Raw genomic sequence first — 8193 nt, 5'->3', positions numbered from 1 at the left:
TCCTTTCCCCCTTCCCTTCCCCCTTCCCCTTTCCCCTTCCCCTTCCCCTCCACTTTTCCCTTTCTGTTATGGTATAAATATGCAAAATTTGTTTGGAGGAAATGGAGAAAATTATTGCTTAATACATCTCTTCTTCCATTAAAGTTCTTTCTGTATATGTATACTTGGCATTCTTAGGAAAGGACTGTGATGTTGAAACATAAATTAGCAGTGCTTGCAGAATTTAATGATCTGCCTGTGAATGCAAAATATATCATGTAATAGTTCTGTACCTACTAATGAAACATTGAAGAGTTCAGCATTGCACGTGGAATGTTTCTTTAAATGAGTATTACTTCAAAGGGATGATGATCAAAGTATTTAAGAATTCCTAAAGGATCAGAAATTCTTTTTTGAGATAATTTTCCTTAACATAATAATGCATGTTTATTTATTTGCTCTCTGACGGCCATGGAGTAGTGGTATTTTATGAAAAAAAGTCTTAATTTTGCTGTGACAGCCTCTTTTCCCAGAAGATTAGCATATCAAGGTTTGTCTTCTATATATATGTAAGCTAGATAAAAGTGTTAATTCTAATTGAAATGGTTCCTTTAGTAAATTTAATGAACGCTCCACAGACAAGTAGATTAAACTGAAAATTATTTGACACAAGTTTTATCATTGCAGAAGAAAATAATCACCAAAATCATTGTCTCCTCTTGATCAAATTTAACTCGCTTGTCATAGAAAATTGTAAATTGAAGTTAGGAGTAAAGGCCTGTGTGGAAAAAGAAGTAATATTATACAATAAAGTATTGTAGAAGAAAATCTTACTAGTTTATGAAACTTTATACTGAAAGAAAAAGCAAGGAAAATAGATGTTCAATTGGTAAAATCAGTATAAGGTAACAACTTAAAATGATTTTGTCCAGCTCTGTCATTAAGTAGGGCCTGTAAGCAGTAGTGGAACTTCACCCCAGAAACATATGTGTGTGTGTTTTCTTTTCCAGAATGATCCAGTAGTGTTTGGGCTACAGCCAGTTTCATTTCTTAATACAGGAAAATTATGAGGCTGTATCCAGACTGTCTTTTCAATGTCAAACTAAATATGCTTTTAGAATAAAAGAATAAATGTTGTTAGGGAAAAAACCCATTAAAACTACTCCCATCTCCAATTTTAGTGTTAAAAAGAATATATATACATGATTAATTAAAATAAATTATGTTTGGGAAAGGCTGTGAGCTCACAATGATAATCAAAAGGGACACATTAAAATACAAATACAACAGAATGGAAGGGGATCAGGAGAGGAGCGGACACTCCTGGTGAGGCCAGTGCTGGAGAGCATCGTTCCTCATCCAGAAGACGCAGTTCCCCACATACTTGACAAGGCTCCCAGCCTCTGAGACCATTATCAAGTTCACTGGGCTCACAGAAACAGATAATTTATTTAAAAATTAGACACAAAAACTTCACTAATAGCTGACGATCTCTGGGTAGTGACTTTTTTTAATTACAAGAAAACATTTAAGGAAAATCAGTGCTTTTACATTCCATTTCAGAATTGCTTAGGCTGCTTGTTTATTGCCTTTCCTTGTTTACTTGCACTATTTGGCTAACCTCTTCCATTGTTCATTCTTCCTGAAAAACAAAACAAAACAAAACAAAAAATAACCAACAGCTTCATTAATCTTAAAATATAAAAAGAAAATCCCAAAGTGGCGAACGAAACATTGAAGATATGTGTCTTACTAAAGCCGCTTGCTATACGTGTTGGCTACGTTTTTTGTTTGAAACTTTGTATATTTAGATATTTATGTAGAAGTTAAATTCTACAAGCTTCTCGCAATGACTTTAAACAATTAATGTATCTTCCAACAATAAAATCAACACTTCTGATTTTGAATGAAAAGATCTGGATTTTGGCAATGATTCAAAGCTTTTCTCTGAATTTCAAAATTTTCAACAGAATCTCCACTTTAAATTCCCCCCCACTCTGTTAGATTTAACTATAATAATGTGAATGTTCCAATTTCAGAGACAAAGTAAATTAGATATAAAAGTTCTAACAAGAAATAGTTTTTTACACTATAAAGTATTTATTTACTTTAAAATAAAATGAGTACAATTCAGTTAAAATCAAGAGACAAAATGTGACTTATTTATAATAGCTGTATTAAAGATGGCATAAAATAAACTGTACTTTAAAGGGTGCAACTTGGTAAGTTTTAACATATGTCTAGAGCCATGAACCCATTGTCACAATGAAGACAATAAGCATATCTATCACTCCCAAATTTTTCGTTATGCACCTATGTAATTCCTCTCTCCTTTCCTTTACTACAGCCAATAACTATGGCTCTATACACTTGTCTCTTTATGTTGGTGAACATTTTCTAGAATTGTCAGAGGCATCTACAGTATCTCCACTCTTTTGCCTGTTCTTCAATTCAATATGATTATTTTGCCAATTATTCGTGTAACTGGATGTATCAGTAGTTCATTACTTTTAATGCTGAGTAGTAGAACATTGTTTGGATATACCACTAGTTGTTTTATCCATTCATTTGCTGATGGAAATTTTGGTAGTATCTTGTTTGTGGCTGTTACAAATAAATTTGTTAAGAACATTTATGGAGGGGCAGAGCAAGATGGCCCAATAGAAGCCTCCAATCATCCCACCACCACAAGGTCACCAATTTGACAACTATCTACCGAAAATTAGCACCTTCATAAGTACCAAAAATCAGGTGAGCATTCACAGTACCTAGACTTAATTTCATATCACTGAAAGAGGCACTGGAAGAAGGTAGGATTTAGTCTTGATTTACTGATGGCACACTTCTTCCATTCCCTGGAAGTGGCTGTGTGGTTCAGAGTGAGAATCTCTGTGTCTGGGAGAGGGACAGTGCAGCAACTGTGAGACATTTCACTGAACTCAGTGGTCCTCTGTAGTAGCAGAAAGCAAAACCAGGCTGAACACAGCTGATGTCAAACCCCAGAAGGAGTATTTAAATCAGCCTCAGACAGAAGGGAATTGTCCATCCCGGCAGTCAAAAAATTGAGTTCTGGCAAGTCTCACCACCACATGCTAAAGTGCTGGGGAGCCCTAAATAAATGGGAAAGGCAGTCTAGGTCCTAGTGACTGAAACTTCTAGGTGAATCTAGGGCTGAACTGGACTCACAGCCAGTGGACTTATGGGGCAAGTGACCTGCTCAGACAGCATTTAGGGTAGTGAAGGGAATGCTCATGCTGCTAGATGTATTGGGCTGTATTGTATGTTGTTTCTTTTCTCTTGCTGCCTTTAGGATCCTTTATCCTTGATCTTTGGGAGTTCAGTTATTAAATGCCTTTAGGTAGTCGTCTTTGGGTTAAATCTGCTTGGTGTTCTGTAACCTTATTGTATTTGGATATGGACATCTTTTTCTAGGTTGGGGATGTTCTTTGTTGTTATCCTTTTGAATAATCTTTCTTTTTATTATTATACTTTAAGTTCTAGGGTACATGTGCACAACGTGCAGGTTTGTTACATATGTATACATGTGCCATGTTGGTGTGCTGCACCCATTAACTCGTCAATTACATTAGGTATATCTCCTATGCCTATCTTTTTTTCTACCTGGTCTTTAAGACAAATAACTCTTAGATTTATTCTTCTGAGGCTATTTTCTAGATCCTGTAGGCATGCTTTACTGTTTTTTATTCTTTGTTTGTCTCCTCTGTGTATTTTCAAATAGCCTACCTTTAAGCTCACGGATCCCTCTTCTGCTTGATTAAGTCTGCTATTGAAAGACTGATGCATTCTTCATATGTCCATCACATTTTTTAGCTCCAAAATTTCTGCTTAATTCTTTTAAATTACTTCAATCTACTTCCTAAATTTACCTGATAGAATTCTGAATTTCTTGTCTATCTTTTTCTGTCTCCCATTTATTTTGGGGTCTTTATTTACATGCATTTTTACTGCTTTATGTTCTTCCAGAGTTGACTCATGCTCCGATCATTTTTCTTAGTATTGATACAAGACTTTTCTCATCTTCTGGGTGCTTCTTTCTGTGGCCTTGGATAATTTTCTCACATATATGTCCTAATCATCACTTGGTCAAGTATTTGAGGAGGCACTCTACAAATTCAGTTTTTTTCTTTTGCCATCACTCTCCTCTCTAGTAATCTATCTCCTGTGAACTCTTTCAGTTTACGGCTAGAGCTGTGACTCCAGCTATGTTTTCTCAACACAAAAAGACTGTCTGTCTCTACCTTGCTTCCCCCTCACTGTGTTGTACCCTGGACACTTTCTTTAGGCATAAGTTGGAGCAATATTGAGGTTGACTTCATTTTATTCCTTTCTCTTGGGGATTATATGTTTTTCTCCTTTTTTTAGTTGTTTCATCAGTACGTATATATATATTCTCTGATATACCCCTGTGGCCAGAAGTCCTGATAGAACAAATTTAATTTATCAGCTTTTCAATAAACTAGAGAACATGTATATACACATAGTATATATGTATGTGTTATGTATATATAAAACATATGCATAATTATTATATTTTTGCTTTTCTTTGTAAGTTTCCGTCTATTATGATTAGTGTGTGATATTTGTATATAGGTGTCATCATTTGAATCATTGGTCCCAGTTTTTCATTTCTCCTTACATTCATGCTTTTTTCCATATAACGTTGAAGTTCTTTCCACTAAGGCACAAGTGCTTTTCTGGATTCCTTGACTTTGGCCTTAGCAATAAGGTTTGTTTGAGCCAATGGAATATGAGTCTAAGTTGCAGTATGCCAGTTCTGAGCCTATGCTTCAAGCCTATGCCTAGCTTGTTTTTGCTTGCTCTATTATACCTCTATCAATACCACGAGGCTGTCCTAGTGTTTTCTGGTGCAGACTGAGCCCCAACTGCAGTGAATATCGAAGCTAGCCAAGATCCACAGACCGAAGCAGTTTCCTGCCATGTGCAGGCTAGATTAGATGACCTCAAGGAATCCCCAGAATAAATGATAGAGATGAAAACTATAGATATATGTTGATTCACTGACAATAAGATGAATAATACATGCAGAAATTTCATAGATCAGGTCATTGTAGCGAAATAATAGGATAACATGTCATGTAGCTCTGGACAAGTAAGAAAAATAGTATTTCTAGGGCAGTCCATTTTACAAAATACTGAAATGGACCTGCAGATTACCTAAGTCTGTTGGAGCATAGATGAAGAGTCAAGAAAATACAAGATGGAGAGACAGAGCTATAGCAATGCTAACAATAATAGAACACTAAGAATTGTAGTTTTATGGTCAGCAATAGGGGTCATAATGTGATAAATGCTATTATCCAGACTAGAGCACAGTCTCTGTGAGTTAATCAAAAAAGGTTTCATAGGAAGAAATTCCTACTGGTCCAGTACAGTAACTTCTCCTAGCCATTTGGATAAAAATTTACTTGCTAAAGGGGATCTCAAAATATAGACCCACCTTTAGATTTATTTTTTTAAATTGTTTTTGTATAATTTTCATATATTACCCTTAAGAGTCTGTTCTTAACCCATTTATTATGCCTAGTGATCCATTATTGGAATGCTAAGCTTGTGGGAGTTACTTATATCCTACAGCTCAAAGTCATCGCTAGGGTTTAATTTAAAAAAAAAAGGCAACATCTGGCATAAATGGGTTAAATCATTGTTGATGAAGTGTTTTCTTCATTTTAATAAATTACAACTTATTTAAAACATTCAGCATAGATATCTAAATATTGTGGCTCCTATATTACTCTTAGAATGAAAAGACTTGCAGCCAGAGTGGCCAAACAGGTAAGTGACACTACTTTCTCATAATTCATCAACAAGTTTAAATATACTGCAAATCTGTTCCTTCCTCTTGATCACTACTAATTAATTTCATAGGCCAAACTTGGACTGTATAGCCTAACAGGTTCACATTTGTGCCCTAATTATTCATTTTCCAAGGAGCAGCTAGTCATTTCTTTTTCTTTTGCTTCATTTTATCTTTAAACTAATATCTAAACTCAGGGTCATGGCTCAGGATGACCTCTTCTCCTTCCAGGATCTAGCCCTTGCCTACCCCTACACCTTCATCTCCAACATTGGCCTCACTTCCTGTGACTACACTGTTACTCACATCACTCATTGTTTAGAACTCTCGAAATTTCTTCCTTTAGGGTCTTTGCATTTGTTGCTTCCTCTGTCTTAAGTATCTCCCCTTCTGTATGAGTCTTCTAGGGCTGCCCTAGCAGAATGCCACAAATTTACTTTTTCACATTTCTGGAGGTGGGAAGTCAAAGATCAGGGTTATGGCAGGGTTAGTTTCTGGTGAGGATGCTCTTCCTTACTTGCAGAAGGCCACATTCTCGCTGTGTCATCACATGGTTTTTCCTTTGTGCTCGTGCACTTGTCGTGTCTCTTCTTCTTATCAGGACAACAATCCTGTTGGTTTCAGGCCTGAGCCTTATAACCGTTTTCAATGTTAATAACCTTTATTAAAGCCCTGTCTCAAAATATATCACACTGGGGGTTAGAGTTTCAACCCGTGCATTTTGGAGATACAGTTTAGTCTGTATTACCTTGCCTTATCCCTTGCCACTCAGATCATCACACAGTCAGTGCCTTTTCATTACTAAGGTGTTATTTCTAATATCATTTCCTCAGAGTTCTCCCTCAACTATTGTTTAATCACAGTGTATTATAACTCTACAGGCATGCCTGACACTGTTTACTCATCACTGAAGTTACTATATATAACCAGAATTGTGCTTGGCACATATGATAAGGCATTGAGAAAACATTTGTTGAATAAATTTTTTCTTCTAATACTGGTTTATGGGCATAACTATTTCTGAATGTGTCATTTCTCAAAGGTAGACACCTGAGCTTTATGATCCATGGTGTTATCCTAAAAAACAGAACACAATATTCTTATATTAAGTATACCACTGTATATAGCAATTGGTGTCTTGAGGAGTTACAACATGTCATTATTTAAATAAGTTATCATATTTTTTTCCAGTAATCTCTCCAGCTATATTAAAATGAAACTTCTCCCCTTTTTCTCGCTAGGTAGCATCTTCCTTGACTATTTCTTGGACAGATGCTATAACCTTTCAGTTACTTGAGCTATTAGTTTATTTCATTATTCAATTTAAAATGCCAATCTCAAATTATACTCAAAGGTTTTTCTACATTTCCCATCTGTGATGACAGCTCTTATAGCTTTAAGAGTACTAGGTTGTGGGTGGGCTTCAAGACATCTCTTTTCACTCCCACTTCTAGATGCCAGCTCCATCTGTGATGTGACAAGAGCGGGTAAATATCTTCTTACTTGACTCAATCAGATTGCTGTCTTTTTTCCTTGGTTGTTGTTTCTTCTCAGGCTGACACTTACTCCAGATGTCCTCTGCGTGGTTGGGCTCCTAATACCTGTACTTCTGAATGGTCTCCATGTACTTTCTTTTGAGAATTACCTAAGAGGTTTCCACTTCTTGGGTCACTGAAGAAGCTGATCAAGATTCAAATCCACTTATTTATTCACTTTATTCTTCATTAAAATCCAACAAAGGCTGATCCTAGCATACCTTTTCTTTGTTTTCTGCCTGAATGAGTATTAGCAGGCCACCTTGAGCACAGCAGCATTATTTGCATCCATGATGTCTAAGAGTACTTCATATCCTTGCTTTGTCAAATAGGAGAAGAAGTTACTTATCAGAGTTCCTTATCTTAGCACCTCCATCTCTCTGTTGGTCATGGCTTTCATGCCTGGGCAGCAATAAAGTATCTGTGGATCCAATGCCTCACTAACTGTTTAGAAGAGAGAAGGCCGGGCGCGGTGGCTCAAGCCTGTAATCCCAGCACTTCGGGAGGCCGAGACGGGCGGATCACGAGGTCAGGAGATCGAGACCATCCTGGCTAACACGGTGAAACCCCGTCTCTACTAAAAAAAATACAAAATCTAGCCGGGCGAGGTGGCGGGCGCCTGTAGTCCCAGCTACTCGGGAGGCTGAGGCAGGAGAATGGCGGGAACCTGGGAGGCGGATCTTGCAGTGCGCTGAGATTTGGCCAGTGCCCTCCAGCCTTGGTTACAGAGCGAAACTCCGTCTCAAAAAAAAACAAAAAACAAACAAACAAAAAAAAAACAAAAGCAACTAAGGAAAGCACGGCAAGTTGAGAGAACAAACCCTTAATAAGAATCTTAGAAAA

General features: G+C 36.8%; 1 protein-coding gene and 1 long non-coding RNA gene across 2 annotated transcripts in view; one reads left to right on the top strand and one right to left on the bottom strand.

Moving 5' to 3' along the window:
- Positions 1-8193, top strand: part of EPHA6 (EPH receptor A6) — a 960105-nt gene that overhangs the window by 191201 nt on the left and 760711 nt on the right. The gene's annotated exons all lie outside the window — the stretch shown is intronic.
- LOC108540773 (uncharacterized) overlaps positions 7887-8193 on the bottom strand; it is an 18592-nt gene continuing 18285 nt past the window's right edge. Inside the window, exon 4 of the long non-coding RNA XR_001888760.1 lies at positions 7887-7927. This is a non-coding gene — a long non-coding RNA (uncharacterized LOC108540773). The remainder of the gene's footprint in view (positions 7928-8193) is intronic.

Source organism: Rhinopithecus bieti, unplaced genomic scaffold (genome assembly GCF_001698545.2).
Source record: "Rhinopithecus bieti isolate Rb0 unplaced genomic scaffold, ASM169854v2 scaffold_18644, whole genome shotgun sequence".
In the NCBI taxonomy this organism is placed as follows: Eukaryota; Metazoa; Chordata; class Mammalia; order Primates; family Cercopithecidae; genus Rhinopithecus; species Rhinopithecus bieti.
Note: the sequence above shows the minus strand (reverse complement) of the source record. Positions and strands in the feature narration are given on the sequence as shown.